General features: G+C 40.5%; 1 long non-coding RNA gene across 1 annotated transcript; it reads left to right on the forward strand.

Annotated features, from left to right (window-relative positions):
* The first annotated feature begins 411 nt into the window (after window positions 1-411).
* LOC134735409 (uncharacterized) lies at window positions 412-14764 on the forward strand. Its single transcript, XR_010118463.1, has 4 exons — window positions 412-641; window positions 1454-1508; window positions 3845-3966; window positions 14636-14764. It is a non-coding gene; the product is annotated as an uncharacterized lncRNA (long non-coding RNA).
* Window positions 14765-18748: the final 3984 nt, after the last annotated feature.

Below are 18748 nucleotides of genomic sequence, written 5' to 3' on the forward strand. Positions count from 1 at the left end.
TGAGTTAACTTTTTTATCTATTGATCTAATGAAATGTCTATAAAATATATTAGTAAGGATTAATATTCAGTTGAAAGGTAATAGGTAGTGTTTGAGATCTCATTTTTATAAAACAAGTAATGACAGTCACCACAAAACACTTTGTGTATGTGTGTGTGTGTATATATATATATATATATATATGTAGTACTTCTGTTCACAAATATTTGTGTGGACATAGGGAAAAATATGGAAAGAGACAACTGGTTAACTTAGGAGAGTAGGGATGGAGGGAAGGGGAGGGAAATATAAATTTATAAATTTTCATATCTTCCTCAAGATTTTGAACAGCATCTCTTGAAAACAGTCTGAATGAAAATATCTCTTAAATTATACTTTTCTTTTTATTTGCCATGTTCCTTCTAGACTTCAACAAAAAAGTAAAATGGATTTTATCATACTTGGAAAATCAACAATTGCAGTCTGGATTCATACATCACTGTTTGATGCACCCAACTTGAGTCAGAAAGATGCTTCAAATCCCACTAGGTTGGAGGCAAAAATACTCAAGATTTTAAGAGCATCTCTTGACAGTGTACAGAATAAGACAGCTTCTCAGCTTTCAGCTTTACTTCACAGTTTTAACTATCAAAAGAAGCAAGGTAAGAACATCTTTTAACCAAGTGAGTGTTGCTGGGGACAATCTATGAATTAGTTATACTCACCGATTTGAAATAAACTTAGTTTTTAATACTTTAAGTGATTTCTGTGAAATGTTGGATATAATGTCAGTTCTTAAAGGAAGCCTGATGTTTCATGTAGCATAGTGATTCAGAGTGTGGGCTGTAAATCCAGGCTGTGTGCATGCAAAATCAGTCCACCAACTACCACCTCTGAAACCCTGAGCAAGTTAATTAATTGCTGTAGGCCTCAGTAACCTTTTCTACAAGATGGGAATAATAGGAGTACCAGTATTGTAGGGTTGTTGGAAAGGTCTTAGAACAGTTTCTAGCACATAGGAATGCTAAGGAAGTGATAGTTATTAATACTTATTGTTTGCTTGATCATTAAGATTACAAACATACCTAGAGATTATGACTCACACATCAGAAACATGCACAGAGACCTGGAGACTGAAAACAATCTTTCATAGTCTTCTAGCAACAGAAATACCTTACATGCACAACCAGGCATTCAATTTTTTGAAGTGTTTTATTTCTTTATAATGTCTCATTTTTGTTCTTATTTTTTTCCCTCAAACCCAATGGAAGTTTTTTGAACTTTTTAATGCTGTGGTTATAGCTATTACAATGGACTTCTGTATTAGTTGTTGACTGCTGTGTAACAAATTACTCTAAAATTTAGATTCTTAAAATAATAACAGACATACATTATCTCTGGCAACTTGTAGCTGAGTGATTCTGGCTCAGGGTCTCTCAAAAGACTGTAGTAAAGATGTCACCTGTTGTTGCAGCCATCTGAAGATTTGCCTGAGACTGAAGGATCCACTTCTGCAATGACTCCCTCAGGTAACCAAGTTGGGGCTGGCTGTTGGTGGGAGGCCTCAGTTTCACACCATATGAACCGCTCCATGAGATGGGAATGCCACAGTAACTTTAATGATTTCACCTTGGAAGTCACATTCTATCATTTTTGCAATATTTTATTTGTTATTCAGTGTGGAAGGAGACTATACAAAAACATGAATATCAGGAGGCTAGAATCCTTGGGGCCATCTTAGATTCTGACTACCATAGCATTTTTACCTATTTATATATTTCATTCACTCAGAACATCTGTCAGTATCACTTATAGCCAATGCACTAGTCCAGGTGTTGCGGTGGGGCGTAAAGATGTGTAAGTTATAAGTCCTGCTCTTTAAAATGTAATACCTGGTGAAAGGAATGAAACACCCACTCCCATAGCTGCAGTACAAGGCAATATAGGATAAATATCAAGGATATAGTGATGTCAGTAAGCTCCTCAGGTCTTCAGAGGAAGAGGAGCAATTTCTTCTTGGGGCTTCAGAACAAATGGAATGTGATCTGGGTCTCTAAGAGTAAAATAGGATCACTGTGGGCAAAGACAAGTGAAAACACATCTCACACTGAGGAAACATGTGAACAGGATCATGAAGTTGAGAAAGCAAGCTGAGTTCAGGGGCCAGCAACCAGGATACTTTAGAATAGCACATGTAGAAAGTGGAAGGATAAAGGGAGGGAAATGTAGGCAGAGACCAGTTCATGCAAGTCCTTAGAAGCTATGTTAAAATTTTTGAGCCTACTCAGCAAATAATGGGAGCAGATAAAATTTTTGAGCTGGTAAGTAATGTGATAAAAAGGAGCTTTTAGTTTACTCTCCAAGGGGAAACAGAAAGTGAGAAATCAGAGACAGAGAAACAGGGTAGGAAGAACTTACATTAAGGACAGAAGGTAATACAATAAATATTGTAAGTAGAATTCAAAAGGAATAATCTTGAAAGAGGAATCTGAAGAAGTTAGCAATTCATTGGATATCACATTTGAAGAAGCTGTCCCAGTAACCTGAGATTTGCTACCTATTTTGGAGGAGAAGTTGGTTTAAAGAGGAAGATGGTTTAAAGAATGTGTTTTAGGACATATCAGTTGAAAAGAACTTGAGGATTCCTTGTATGCTCTCTTTTCCTTTTCCCACACTGAGACTTAATCTCCCTGGGTAGTTCCTTCCCAAGATGAATCCTGGAGACCAAGGGAGTTGGGGAATCCTGGCGCTGAGGTGAGGAAAGAGGGCAGTGTGGGGAAGAACAGGGCTAGAACCTTAGGAAATTGAATTGAGTTAGTTGGCTCCAAAGTCTGTTGAGCTCAATTGGTAATCATGATGGTGGACAAAGGATGGGATTGTGAGAAAATGATGAACTGAAAAATAATATAGTGGCTGAGGTCACAGATTTTGAAATCATATGGGCATGATTAAAAATCCAGGTCTCCATTTCTAGCTGACCTTAGCGAAATGCTTAATTTGCAGGAAGCTCAGTTGCCTAACCTGTAATAAATAAGATTCATAATAGGGTCTTGTGAGGTTTCAATGAAATATTTGGCATATCAAACTCTCAGCATGGTGTCTGGCACATAGAAAACACTCTGTAATGAACAGTAGATTTATTGAGATGGTGGGCTTAATGCTACTACAAAAGGAGATTGATAGTGTCCCAGGATCTTTTAGGCCAGATGAGTAGAATTACTGATCTCTTTTGGAATCTGATTAATCCCTTACTGCATACACCTGGGGGGGAGGTGAGTCCTTACATGTGCTTGTATTCTAAGAAGATGTCAGGTAAAAGGGGTTGAAAAAAACTATTGGTGAATGTGCTAATTAATAAACATATCTTAATTTTCATCCTTATTCCCCATGAATTGTTATCAACAGTTTGACATATAGTATTCCTTTCACTCTAAATTAACAAATGAATCCACACATTATTTACTTGTGGGTTTCTTCCCAATAGTAAAGCATATTGAGATAAATTATATGCTCGTAAAATCACATATAAAAGTCATAAATGTGATTTCTTAATTATTACATTTTCTGACAGTTACTTAAGGCTAAAAAGGAAGTTAGTATCCTTTGGGATGATTCACCAAATAGGATAAGTTTTCCAGGAATCTTTGAGCTGCAAGTGACAATAAATTCAATTCCAGTCGGGTTAAGAAAAACGGGGAACTTGCTGCTCAACTAACTGGGAATTCCTAGGGAAATGACTTCAGGAAAAGCTGGATCTGGAGGAGTGGGGCCAAGATGGCCAATTAGAAACAGCGGTGGTCAGTGGAGCCCATCGAAAAGAACCATAATTAGCATCTGAATCCTTCACCTGCAACAACATATCCAGGTTCTCTCATCAGAACTGACTAGGCGGGTGACGTGATCCATGGAGAGAAAGGAAGAGCAATGTGGTGTGGCAGCCCTCCTGAGAGCCACATGGGGCAGAGGAGTCCCCACCTCCCAGCCAAGGTAGGTGTGCTACCCAGCTGGGGAAACTGCTTTTTTCCATGGAACGGTGCAACCCACAGAGCGAAAGATCCCACTCGCGAACCCATGCACCTGGGCATGGGGTCCCAACCCCAGAGCCGTGCAGATTCTCAACAGCCTGTCAGCTAGAATCTGCCTAAGTCGGCGGAGCTCCCAGGGGGAGGGTCGACCAGCACCACAGCTGCAGCTTACTCCTATCTAAGCTCTTTCAGCTCCTTGTGGGAGGGGCCGCAGCCAGCACTGGGACTCATAACTGCCTAACACGCAGGGGGATTTGAGGGGGGTAGGGGGCGGCATCCATCTCTGTAGCTCCAGGCTGCGCTTTTTCCCCTGCTGGAGCCAGGGAGGCTGCACGGCTTGGTCCCCAGGAGGTGTCTCCCATAGCCCAACACACTGGCTGTGGCAGACTGAGGCAGAGCGGCAGAGTGCCTCTTCAGGCCTGACCCTGACACATCCTTCCTCACTGGGCAGGGCTTCCCTGCAGGAACTCCAGCAACTCCAGCCAGAGGCTCAGGGACAGGACACAGATCTCCCTGGGCCAGAGACCCTAGGGGGAGGAGTAGCCATACTCTCTGCAGACAAGCAGACTTAGCCTTTCCTCTTGGCAGTTCTGAGGAATCAGGGCGGACCAGATGAGTGGGTTTCCCCGCAGTGAAGCACACCCCCTCCACCAACAGACAAAGTGTGTCTGGAATTGGTGGGTTCTTGGTCTCACTGACTTCAAGAATGAAGCCGCGGACCCTCACGGTGAGTGTTACAGCTCTTAAGGTGGAGCGTCTGGAGTTGTTCGTTCCTTCCGATGTTCGGATGTGTTCGGAGTTTCTTCCTTCTGGTGGGTTCATGGTCTTGCTGGCTCAGAAGTGAAGCTGCAGACCTTCGCGGTGAGTGCTACAGCTCTTAAGGCGGCGTGTCTGGAGTTGTTTGTTCCTCCCGGTGGGCTGGTGGTCTCGCTGGCTTCAGGAGTGAAGCTGCAGACCTTCGCAGTGAGTGTTACAGCTCATAAAACCAGCACGGACCCAAAGAGTGAGCAGTAGCAAGATTTATTGCAAAGAGCGAAAGAATAAAGCTTCCACAGTGTGTAAGGGGACCCTAGCAGGTTGCCACTGCTGGCTCGGGCAGCCTGCTTTTATTCTTTTATCTGGCCCCACTCACGTCCTGCTGATTGGTAGAGCCCAGTGGTCTGTTTTGACAGGGCACTGATTGGTGCGTTTACAATCCCTGAGCTAGACATAAAGGTTCTCCACGTCTCCATCAGATCAGTTAGATACAGAGTATCGACACAAAGGTTCTCCAAGGCCCCACCAGAGCAGCTAGATACAGAGTGTCGATTGGTGCATTCACTAACCCTGAGCTAGACACAGGGTGCTGATTGGTGTGTCTGCAAACCTTGAGCTAGATACAGAGTGCCGATTGGTGCATTCACAGACCCTGAGCTAGACACAGGGTGCTGATTGGTGTATTTACAATCCCTGAGCTAGACATAAAGGTTCTCCACAACTCCACCAGACTCAGGAGCCCAGCTGGCTTCACCCAGTGGATCCTGCACCGGGGCTGCAGGTGGAGCTGCCTGCCAGTCCCGCGCCGTGCACTTGTACTCCTCAGCCCTTGGGTGGTCAATGGGACTGGGCGCCGTGGAGCAGGGGGTGGCACTCATCGGGGAGGCTCGGGCCGCACAGGAGCCCATGGAGGGGGTGGGAGGCTCAGGCATGGTGGGCTGCAGGTCCGGAGCCCTGCCCCGTGGGAAGGCAGCTAAGGCCCGGTGAGAAATCGAGTGCAGCGCCAGTGGGCTGGCACTGCTGGGGGACCCAGTACACCCTCCGCAGCCGCTGGCCTGGGTGCTAAGCCCCTCATTGCCTGGGCCAGCCGGCTGCTCTGAGTGAGGGACCTGCCAAGCCCACGCCCACCCAGAACTCCAGCTGGCCCGCAAGCGCCGCACAGCCCCAGTTCCCGCTCGCGTCTCTCCCTCCACACCTCCCTGCAAGCTGAGGGAGCCGGCTCCTGCCTTGGCCAGCCCAGAAAGGGGCTCCCACAGTGCAACGGTGGGCTGAAGGGTTCCTCAAGTGCCACCAAAGTGGGAGCCCAGGCAGAGGAGGGGCTGAGAGCGAGCGAGGGCTGTGAGGACTGCCAGCATGCTGTCACCTCTCAAAAATACTTCCTGAAACAGGTCCTGTTCCCTGTGCCACCCAACTGGGTGAGACTCTCCCACAGGGGTTGTCAGACACCCTATACAGGAGCGATTATAGTGGCATCAGGTTGGTGCCCCTCCAGGTCAGAGATCTGAGAAGAAGGAGCATGCCACCCATCTTTGCCATTCTCCAGCCTCCTTGACTGACATCTCCAGGCGCAGGAGCGAACCAGATGAATAAGGTCTGAAGTGAACCCCCAGCAAACCTCAGCAGCCCTACAGAAGAGGGACCCGACCATTGAAAAAAAAAAAAAACAAGGGAACAAACAAACAGAAAGCAACAACAACAACAGCATCATCAACAACAAAAAAATCCTCCCAAAAACTCCATCCAAGGGTCAGCAGCCTCAAAGATCGAAACTAGACAAACTCACAAAGATGAGAAACAATCAACGAAAAAATGCGGAAAACCCAAAAGGCCAGAATGCCTCTTCTCCTCCAAATAATCGCAACGCCTCTCCAGCAAGGGTGCAGAACTGGACAGAGGATGAGATGGACGAACTGACAGAAGTAGCCTTTGGAAAATGTGTAATAAAAAACTCTGCTTCGCTAAAGGAGCATGTTTTAACCCAATGCAAAGAAGCTAAGAACCTTGATAAAAGGTTAGATAAGCTGCTAACTGGAATAACCAGCTTAGAGAGGAACATAAATAAACTGATGGAGCTGAAAAACACAGTACAAAAACTGTGTGAAGCATACACAAGTATCAACAGCCAAATAGACCAAGCAGGAGAAAGGATATCAGAGTTTGAAGACCACCTTGCTGAAATAAGTCATGCAGACAAGATTAGAGAAAAAGGAATGAAAAGGAACAAACAAAGCCTCCAAGAAATATGGGGCTTCATAAAAAGACTGAACCTATGATTGACTGGAGTAACTGAAGGAGACAGGGAGAATAGAAACAAGCTGAAAACCACACTTCAGGATATTATCCAAGAGAACTTCCCCAACCTATCAAGACAGGCCAACGTGCAAATTCAGGAAATATAGAGAACACCACTAAGATACTCCACAAGAAGATCGACCCCAAGACACGTAATCATCAGATTCTCCAAGGTCCATTTGAAGGAAAAAATGTTAAGGGCAGCCAGAGAGAAAGGCCAGGTTACCTACAAAGGGAAGCCCATCAGACTAACAGAGGACCTCTCAGCAGAAAATCTACAAGCCAGAAGAGACTGGGGGCCAATATTCAGCATTCTTAAAGAAAAGAATTTTCAACCCAGGATTTCATATCCAGCTAAACTAAGCTTCATTAGCAAAGGAGAAACAAAATTATTTCCAGACAAGCAAATGCTGAGGGATTTTGTTATCACCAGGCCTGCCTTGTAAGAGCTCCTGAAAGAAGCACTAAATATAGAAAAAAACAAAACAAAACAAAAACACTGGTACCAGCCACTGCAAAAAATGCACCAAAATATAAAGACCAATGACACTATGAAGAAACTGCATCAACTAGTATGCAAAATAACCAGCTACCATCATGATGACAGGATCAAATTCACACATAACAATACTAACCTTAAATGTAAATGAACTAAATGTCTCAATTAAAAGACACAGACTGGCAAATTGGGCAGAGTCAAGACCCATCAGTGGGCTGTATTCAGGAGACCCATATCACCTGCAAAGACACACATAGGCTCAAAATAAAATATTTACCAAGCAAATGGAAAGAAAAAAAAAAGCAAGAATTGCAATCCTAGTCTCTGACAAAACAGACTTAAAACCAACAGAGATCATAAAGACGAAGAAGGGCATTAAATAATGGTAAAGGCATCAATACAACAAAAAGAACTAACTTCTAAATATATATGCACCCAATACAGGGGCACCCAGATTCATAAAACAAGTTCTTAGAGACCTACAAAGAGACTTAAACTCACACAGTAATAGTGGGAGACTTCAACACCCCACTGTCAATATTAGACAAATCAACAAGACAGAAAATTAACAAGGATATTCAGGACTTGAACTCAGCTCTGGATCAAATGGACATAATGGACATCTTCAGAACTCTCCACCACGAATCAACAGAATATACATTCTTCTCAGTGCCACATGGCATTTTTTCTAAAATTAACCACATAATTGGAAGTAAAACACTCCTCAGCAAATGCAAAAAAACTGAAATCATAACAGTCTCTTAGACTACAGTGCAATCAAATTAGAACTCAGGATTAAGAAACTCACTCAAAACCACACAATTACATGAAAATTGAACAACCTGCTCCTGAATGACTCCGAGGTAAATAATGAAATTAAGGCAGAAATCAAGAAGTTCTTTGAAACCAGTGAGGACAAAGACACAATGTAGCAGAATCTCTGGGACACAGCTAAAGCAATGTTAAGAAGGAAATTTATAGCACTAAAAGCCCACACCAGAAAGCTAGAAAGATCTCAACTCGACACCCTAACATCATAATTAAAAGAGCTAGAGAGACAAGAGCAAACTAATCCAAAAACTAGCAGAAGACAAGAAATAACTAAGATCAGAGCAGAATTGAAGGAGGTAGAGACACGAAAACCCCTCCAAAAAATCAGTGAATCCAAGAGCTGGTTTTTTCAAAAACTTAACAAAATACATAGACTACTAGCTAGACTAATAAAGGAGAAAAGAGAGAAGAATCAAACAGATGCAATAAAAAATGATAAATGGGATATCACCACTGACCCCAATGAAATACAAACTACCATCAGAGGATACTATAAATACCTCTATGCAAATAAACTGGAAAATCTAGAAGAAATGGATACATTCCTGGACACATTCATCCTCCCAAGACTAAACCATGAAGAAGTTGAATCCCTGAATAGACCAATAATAAGTTCTGAAATTGAGGCAGTAATTAATAACCTACCAACAAAAAAAAGCCCAGGACCAGACGGATCCACAGCCAAATTCGACAGAGGTACAAAGAGGAGTTCCTTCCTCTGAAACTATTCCAAACAAATGTAAAAAGGAGGGCCTCATCCCTAGCTCATTTTATGAAGCCAGCATTATCCTGATACGAAAACCAGGCAGAGACATAACAAAAAAAGAAATATTCAGGCCAATATCCCTGATGAACATCAATGCGAAAATCCTCAACAAAATATTGGCAAACCGAATCCAGCAGCACATCAAAAAACTTACCCAGCGCGATCGAGTCATCCCTGTGATGCAAGGCTGATTCAACATTTGCAAATCAATAAATGTAATCCATCACATAAACAGAACCAAAGACAAAAACCACATGATTATCTCAATAGATGCAGAAAAGGCCTTTGATAAAATTCAACATCCCTTCATGTTAAAAACTCTCAATTGGGCAGGCATGGTGGCTCACGCCTGTAATTCCAGCACTTTGGGAGGCCGAGGCTGGTGGATCACTTGAGGTCAGGATTTTGACACCAGCCTCGTCAATGTGGTGAAACCTTGTCTCTGCTAAAAATACAAAAATTAGCTGGGCGTGGTGGCACATGCCTGTAACCCCAGCTACTCCGGAGCTGAGGCAGGAGAATTGCTTGAACCCAGGAGGTGGAGGCTGCAGTGAGCTGAGATTGCACCCCTGTACTCCAGCCTGGGCCACAGAATCATACTCCATCTCAAAAAACAAACAAAAAACAAACCCTCTCAATAAACTAGGTATTGATGGAACATATCTCAAAATAGTAGGAGCTATTTATGACAAACCCATAGCCAATATCATATTGAATGGGCAAAAGCCAGAAGCATTCCCATAGGAAACCAGTACAAGACAAGAATGCCCTTTCACCACTCCTATTCAACATAGTATTGGAAGTTCTGGCCAAGGCAATCAGGCCTGAAAAAGAAATAAAGGGTATTCAAATAGGGAAAGAGGAAGTTAAATTGTCTCTGTTTGCCGACGACATGACTTTATATTTAGAAAATTCCATCATCTCAGCCCCAAAACATCTTAAGCTGATAAGCAACTTCAGCAAAGTCTCAGGATACAAAATCAATGTGCAAAAATCACAAGCATTCCTTTACACCAACAATAGACAAGCAGAGAGCCAAATCGTGAATGAACTCCCATTCACAATTGCTACAAAGAGAATAAAATACCTAGAAAAAACAAAACAAAAATAAGAGAGTTATATTTATTATCTAGCTATTATTCAGTAGAAGGTAGTAAGACTAGTTGAGTCAGTGTGGCTCATGTACACAATGAATTAATGTCACTAGCTCAGGATATTGCTCAAACTGACCCTTTTCACTTATAAAATACTTCTAACCAAATGAGAAAAAAGTTAAAAGCAACCTGATGATATTTTAAAAAAAGGAAAAGGAATTATCAAATTTTATTTTCACTGTGTGTTTTTAGAGAAGAATTTTATTTCTTTTTTAAAGTGCTCTCTAACCCTGTCTCTACTAAAAATACAAAAAATTAGCTGGGCATGGTGACGTGCACCTGTAGTCCCAGCTACTCAGGAGGCTGAGTCAGGGGAATTGCTTGAACCCGGGAGGCAGAGGTTGCAGTGAGCCGAGATCAAGCCACTACACTCCAGCCTGGGTGACAGAGTAAGATTCCATCTTAAAAAATAAATAAATAAATAAAAATAAATAAATAAATAAAATGCCCTGTAATAGCCAATGATGGATTGGTATTCAAAAGAAAAGGAAACAACGAAGAAAAATATCTCAACCTGGAAAAATTTGCCAGTCCCTGCCATAGAGGAAATTGTAGCCTGGCATTGGTCTGTGTGATCATTCCAGTTCCAAATTGGAGCATTAGGCTGCATTGTGCCTTATCTCCCAGTATGCTAAGAAACCAATTATGGTAAATAATATTGCCTTAAGGGATTTTTCAGAGCCCCTGAAAAAAGATCAATGCAATAACCTAGGACCTTAAATGTCAATATTTAGTTGTAGGAAGCAAACAATGTTCAAAAATATAGTTTTATTTAATATTATTTTTTCAAAACATATTAAACAATTAACATTTTTCAACAATTTTTTGAGTGAACTCCCATTCACAATAGCTGCAAAGAGAGTAAATACCTAGGAATCCAACTTACAAGGGAAGTGAAGGAGCTCTTCAAGGAGAATTACAAATCACTGCTCAAGGAAATAAGAGAGGACACAAACAAATGGAAAAACATTCTATCCTCATGGGTACAAAGAATCAATATTGTGAAAATGGCCATACTGCCCAAAGTAATTTATAGATTCAATGCTATTCCCATCAAGTTACCATGGATATTCTTCACACAATTAGAAAAAAACTACTTTAAATTTCATATGGAATCAAACTTCTCCTCCTATACTCCTGTATAGCCAAGACAATCCTAAGCAAAAAGAACAAAACTGGAGGCATCATGCTACCTGACTTCAAACTATACTACAAGGCTACAGTACCAAAAGCAGCATGTTACTGGTACCAAAACAGACATATAGACCAATGGAACAGAACAGAGATCTCAGAAATAACACCACACATCCACAACCATCTGATATTTGACAGACCTCACAAAAACAAGCAATGGGGAATGGATCTCCCATTTAACAAATGGTGCTGGGAAAACTGACTAGCAACATGCAGAAAACTAAAACTGGACCCTTTCCTCATATCTTATGCAAAAATAACTCAAGATGGAATAAAAACTTAAATGTAAAACCTAAAACCATAAAAACCCTAGAAGAAACCCTAGGCAATACCATTCTAGACATAGGCATGGGCAAAGACTTCGTGAAGAAAATGCCAAAAGTAATTGCAACAATAGGCAAAATTGAGAAATGGGATCTAATTAAACTAAAGAGCTTCTGCACAGCAAAAGAAACTATCATCGGAGTGAACAGGCAACCTACAGGACGGGAGAAACTTTTTGCAATCTACCCATCTGACAAAGGTCTGATATCCAGAATTTACAAGGACCTTAAACAAATTTACAAGAAAAAACCAACCCCATCAAAAAGTGGGTGAAGGATATGAACAGACATTTCTCAAAAGAAAACATACATGTGGCCAAGAAACATATGAAAAAAACCTCAACATCACTGATCATTAGAGAAATGCAAATCAAAACCACAATGAGATACCATCTCATGCCAGTCAGAATGACAATTATTAAAAAGTCAAGAAACAATAGATGCTAGCAAGGCTGTGGAGAAATATGAATGCTTTTACACTGTTGGTGGGAATGTAAATTACTTCAACTATTGTGGAAGACAGTATGGCAATTCCTCAAGGATCTAGAACAAAAAATACCATTTGACCCAGCAATTCCATTACTGGGTATATACCCAAATGAATATAAATCATTCTATTATAAAGACACATGGATACATATGTTTATTGCAGCACTATTTATAATAGCAAAGTCATGAAACCAACCCAAATGCCCATCAATGATAGACTAGATAAAGAAAATGTGGTACATAGGTACCATGGAATGCTACACAGCCATAAAAAGGAATGAGATCATGTCCTTTGCAGGGACATAGATGAAGCTGGAAGCCATCATCCTCAACAAACTAACACAGGAACAGAAAACCAAATACTGCATGTTCTCACTCATAATTGGGACTTGAACAATGAGAACACATGGACACAGGGAAGGGAATAACACACTCCAGGGCCTGTTGGAGGTGGGGTGGTGAGCAGAGGGAACTTAAGAGGATGGGTCAATAGATGCAACAAAACACCATGGCACACATATACCTATGTAACCAACCTGCACATTCTGCATATGTATCCTGGAACTTAAAGTAACGTTAAATAAATAAATAAATAAATAAATAAATAAATAAATAAATAAATTTAAAAAGCCTCTTTCTGCTTTCCAAAAAATAAAAATAAAGAAAGAAAAGTTGGGGCTAAAACTGTCTTTACAATTTTGTCCTTTAGTACTTGGCTTTGCTTGTCTCTGCATTAAGTCTTTTCTCAGGGAGGCTCTTTCTTTTAGTGGCAATATGGTTGCCAGCAGCTTCAGGCCCTTAATCTATGCCTTCAGAAACTCTAGCATAGAGTGCCTGTCTCTCTTGTGGTGACTCTGGGATATATTCTCAGGATTAGCTTAGATCAACTCTAATATCGTTATGTGCTCTTCCTAGAACCATTCATTGTAGCCAGAGGAGGATGTTACATTGATCACCTTAGCCTGGGTACACACCTTCCTTTGTTACTGGAGATGGAATCCATTTTATCTGGATGCCATGGAAGGAAAGTGAGGGGATGTTTCTTGAGGAAAAGCAGTATCCTATGAGAAGGGATAGGGGGAATGGATACTGTAAAGTGAAACTCACAAAATCTTCCTCTAATTCATGAGTTAAGTTGTTAGTCAAGATTCAGGTATAACAGATAACACCAAGTACAACAGACAAAAGAGCCTTAATCAGTTTCCTCTCTGTAGGTTTTCTGCTTTTCAGCCTGCTAACCCTGTGATAGCACATCATGGACAGTCAATCAATACTTGTTGAATTGAGTTGAACGTGATCCAGACTTACACTTTCTCTCAGGGTTGAATGACTCAGGTTTGCTCCCACAACTCATTCTATTTAATTTTCAGAACCATTTATACAGATATATGAACAGGAAACCAGGGATTCTGAAAACAAAACTTATCTTCACATTTTTCACAGATGGACTCTATCCTCTCCTCTTTCTCACCCTAGAGCGTCCCAAAGCTTTCTCAGAGAAAGAAAAATGGTTGTCTCGGAATGACCAATGCTTTTTAAAGAGGAAACACTGGTGAAAAGTTGTAAAAACTGTACCAGATGTAGACAATTAATAGATGGATAGAAAAGATGGAAAAAATCTGTTTCTAGATGAGAGAGAAGAAGGCAACGACTCTTTCCAAGTGCTCTGGAGGGGCAGCTCAAAGCACTTTAATCTTTGATGAATGCGATTGAACTCTTTCCGCTACTGAGGGAAAGATAGAAGTGCTCACAAGGGCTCATCCTGTGCTGGCTCTCTGCCACCATCCATCCTGTCTTCTGCATAACTATCAGACCTTTCACCATTCACTGTTTTTATTACTCTAAAATTCCTCTTTCAGACCAGAAAATCTGGTAGATGAGATACATGTGGAAAACAGAGACAGGTATTACAGTCAGAGGGCACTCTGACTGGCTCATTCTGGAATATGAGCCAGGAGTTTAGCACAGGATGCTGCATTAGGGGTTTTTGGGCAGTTGCTAAGAATCCCATGTTTGCTCTACTCTTTTATCTACCACTCCAAGAGTGTCTTTAGCTATACTGTCCAGGTATCATGTAGGATGTTCATGGACAAAGAGGCTGTGGCATTACAGATCTAATTATGTTAGGATGAAAATCAATGGATAAAATACCCTTCTTGGTCAATATGTAAGACTTTTGCTTGTTAATTAAAATATCACATCTCCTAATTTGATGATAAAATACTGAGTGCACAGGAAAGGATGAAGGCACATCTCAAACACACACCGAGACTAATAAACTTTTTAATGCTTATGTCTGAGAATACTATCTATGACTTATAATGCAGATGGAACCAGATTGAGAAAAACCAACCAACCAACCAACCAACCAACCGACCAACATGATGGCTGAACCAGACAAGAGAAGTCCTGAAGTAAAATACCCATCAATTACCAGAACCTGTGACTGCCATACGTCAAAGGTATTGTATCCATGACGGCATGCTGCTTTTTGTGGTGTTTTGATTGACGTCACAATTTCCCAGCAGTCTTTCCACAGCCATTCTGAGATAGCATCCAGAAATCAGTGAAATATCAGAATAGGAAGTATTTGTGTATGTAGACTAATGTGGCACATTCCATCTTGGAAGATGTAATCCTTAAAGGAAGGTAGAAAGAATCTTGGTAGCAGTGTATGCTGGGAATATACTCAGCCATTTCCCATGTATTTTCTAGATTTAGGGAATCAGAAATCAAGAAAGGAACGTGGGAGATGCTGGCACCTTAGTGGAGGGAAGTTGTCTCAAGTAAGCAGCTACACAGAAATGAGGAACTGGGCTTTTTAGCCATGAGTTACAGCTATCAGTCCAAATTGTCTAAAATCAGAAAAATATATTAAAAGGTATCAACTCCCATTGAGCCTATTCTTTGCAAAAGTATATTTTATATTCATCTCTTTTGATTCCTGAAATAATCCTAAACTAGATATGGTGGATGTTGTCCTACAAATGAAGATGCTAAGGCCTGAGGGGGTTAATGTCTTGCTTAGTTTGTAAGAAAATAATGGAAATCATATGTTCTTACTCAAGCCCAGTTACTGTTCCATGATGTTTTAAACTGACAGACCAATAACAACAAAGATGAACAAAGGGGTAAACTCAAACCCACCAGAAATATTTGGAGTCCAAAATAGAGTGAATGGTGGTGGATGCTATCTTGTAATTATAATCTGTATGTCAAAATAAGACAATCCTGTTGAAAGAATTAACTTGAAAGTGGAAAGCATGGGCAAAATGAGGAAGTTGTAAAAGATAGTGCTGTACAATAGCTTTTGTTGTTGTCACTAGTAGCGGCATTCCTTGTTTTTTAACTTTTCAAAATATATGGGTAACATAATACTTATTCTTGAATTCGTCACTCTTTTAAAACAATTGTTTACTGTCTCTCATTTCTCCTGTCTTTAAAAAATTTTATATTTTCCTTGCTTCCAAGGTATCTCTATAGCCATAATCAGAAACTCCCAAACTTCACTGTAGGTTTTGATGGGACACCTGTAATTAACTCCCAGCAATGATTACCTAATTTAAATTGTAAACCCTGGGACAAGCACTGGGTCTAATTATTCATTCTGTAGCCTACCTTGAACAAACTTTCAGAACATCAAGCCTGGCTGTGGTCCCCACTCTCAAGCCTGCCTTTATGTGCTGGTCCTCTTGTCAGTAAAACACTCTGAATGCAAAGTAAGGCTACAGCAAACCAAGTGAGCATAGAGCCTTATTAACAGAGGAACCTGATTTCATCTCTTTGCTTCAACTCCTTAGTCTCTGACTTCTTTATTCCACATGACTCTGCAAATCTATGTCTGAACTTACATACTCCTGAAACCAGAACGGATGAAACTCATTAGGTAATGCCAGCACTCTTACTGATCTTCACCTCAAACCTCAGGAAACAAAGCCAGGCATGATATCCTCAGCTTTTATCTCCCCCCCCTTTTTTTTTTTTTTTTTTGCTTAGGCCTGGAAAGTTGCAGATAGGATGCATCTAAAATTGGAGTTTAGGAGGCACAGTTTTACAAAGAGTTTTTACTGGGCAGGAAATGCCATATCTTAAAGGGTAACAGTGTATTCCTATAGCTGGTACAGACATCTGAAGTAATTTAAAACCAACATGAATGATAACCAAATTTTTGGCCTATAAATTTACAACCAAGAAAAAGGAGTGGGCAATGATCAGGATTTCATATTCATTGTAGGGAAGCAATTAAAACATAGATAATTTGGTATCTTTTGGAATGTGTTGGCTAACCAACAGCATAAGAAATCACAAAATTGTTATTTCAATGATTTAAATATATAACTGCAGTTACAACTTCTGAAATGTTGAATGGATAATTGAGGGCCTATGCTTTGGTCAGTAAAATGTAAGGCTTTGCAGTTGGCACCCTATGCCCAGCTTCTTTTCCTGGCACGGCTCTAAAATGGCACATACAACTTCCATCAGCACCAGCGTGTTCGTCATTTAGCATTTAGGAACACAGTGAATAGCAATTATCAGCCAAATAGCTGGGAAGTGAAAATGACCTAGTAATCAGAGTAAATATACATTATGTTGTCATAGTATAATGTGTAAATATTGGAGAGGAATAGAAGAATATGGACACCCAGAATCTTTCTTTTAAGGCCTTGTATGAACGCAAATACTATCTTGGCTCTCTGGCATGTTTTTTGGATGATAGCTACTAAACATGCTGATTTAGTAAGTAGTAGGTCATCTTAATCATTTGCTCACTTACAGGTACCATGACCAGAAAAGGCATTGCCCTGATTTTTTATAAATCCTAAACTTGGCTCCCAATGACCAGGAGACATATGGAGAGATGATAGCAGCTTGGTGGGAGTACAGACATTATAAACCTTGCACAGCCACTTGCTTTAGCTGCTTATTCCAATCCAACTGTATGTTAATTTAACAGAATCCTTCTTCCTTTGTTAAGCTGGGAAAATATGAAAAGCCACCAGTGTCATTTTGTTTATATTCATCTTCTCAGCAAATCAGATGGGGATAGTATCAATGTTGCAAAATGTTGCTAAACTGAGCACCTGGATTACATGTTGTGCTAAACAAAGACAGAGAAGACTAGGCAGAAATTTTATTTTAGAAACCGTTATGAGTGCAATATCCTGGGAAAATTAGGCTAACTGATGGGATAAGTTTATTAGCAAGGTTCTAAACAACAGACACACATAATTTCCCCACTTTTAAAATTAAGTGCTAACAGACTTGGAGAGACTAAATCAATAATGCCTCTATAGCAGAAGGTAAAGGAGAGTGATGGTAGTAGTAAATACTTGTTTTTTGTACGCACTCAATATCCTTTTCCAAATTTCTTGAAGCTTTTTGCTATTTTGGGGGTAGGAGGGAGTGGATCTTCTCTTTGCATTGAGTACAGTGTTGGTATTGGCAAATTCAGGTAACTGTCTCGTCTCTTTGGAAGTATGGGCTTCCCTGAGGTTCTTTCCGTCAGATTCTCTTTCTTACTGCTCCATGACAGGCAAGCAATGAGCATGTGCCTTAAACTTAGCTAATCGCTCTCCTAGAAAACAAACAAAACAAAAGGCAGAGTCCAATCATTCTAGAAGAGGATGTCCACGGAGATACTGCTGAGACTTTGGAAGCTACCTGGTTCTTGATGGTTTCTTCAGTCTTCTTTATGATCATGTACATTGTCCTGTAGCTTCCTAATAATACAATTCTTGCTCAAATTAAGTAGGCTTTCTTCTGTTGCTAGCAACCAAAGAACCTGAATTAATACAGTTTTTAAATTCTACCTAAAATGCTGCAAGTAACTGCTTCTCACCAGAGCAGAGGGTCAGAGAAACCACCATGTTTAGGGTAGATCTTTGGTAGTCAGAAGGTCAATTGGAATATAGAATTATAATATTCAGACTGTGTAAATCATAAGGATAATCTTAAGATCTCAAAATAGTGGTTTCTGCCTATGTTTCTAGATCTTTCTCTACTTCCTCTTCTCACTGTTTGATTAATTAGGATGGAGTTGAGCCATCCATACTTTTTGGTGTAAACAAGGCCCAATACATAAGATAAAAATCACTAATGGAATCTTGATTCAATGCATACCCAAAATGTAATCTATAATCAGGGAAGTTTGCAAAGAAAACTGCACCTACTGTGCACAGGGAGAATGGTTTTCCTTGTCAATATCCAAGCAGCAACCAGGGAGTTAGGCTGGTGCAAAAGTAATTGTGTTTTTTAATTTTTTCTATACAGAACTCTAATATAAAAATACTTCTTAACTAGGATTTACAAATTTTTTGTCTTAGCTGCCACAGGGAATCAAACATAAGGTACTGTTTCTGCCCACAGAGAGCACATAACTTCTTTGAAGAAGTTGCCAGACAAACCAGAAAGTTCTGTGAGAAAGACGATAGGGGCTGGAT

This window comes from Symphalangus syndactylus, chromosome 21, assembly GCF_028878055.3.
Source record: "Symphalangus syndactylus isolate Jambi chromosome 21, NHGRI_mSymSyn1-v2.1_pri, whole genome shotgun sequence".
Taxonomy (NCBI): Eukaryota; Metazoa; Chordata; class Mammalia; order Primates; family Hylobatidae; genus Symphalangus; species Symphalangus syndactylus.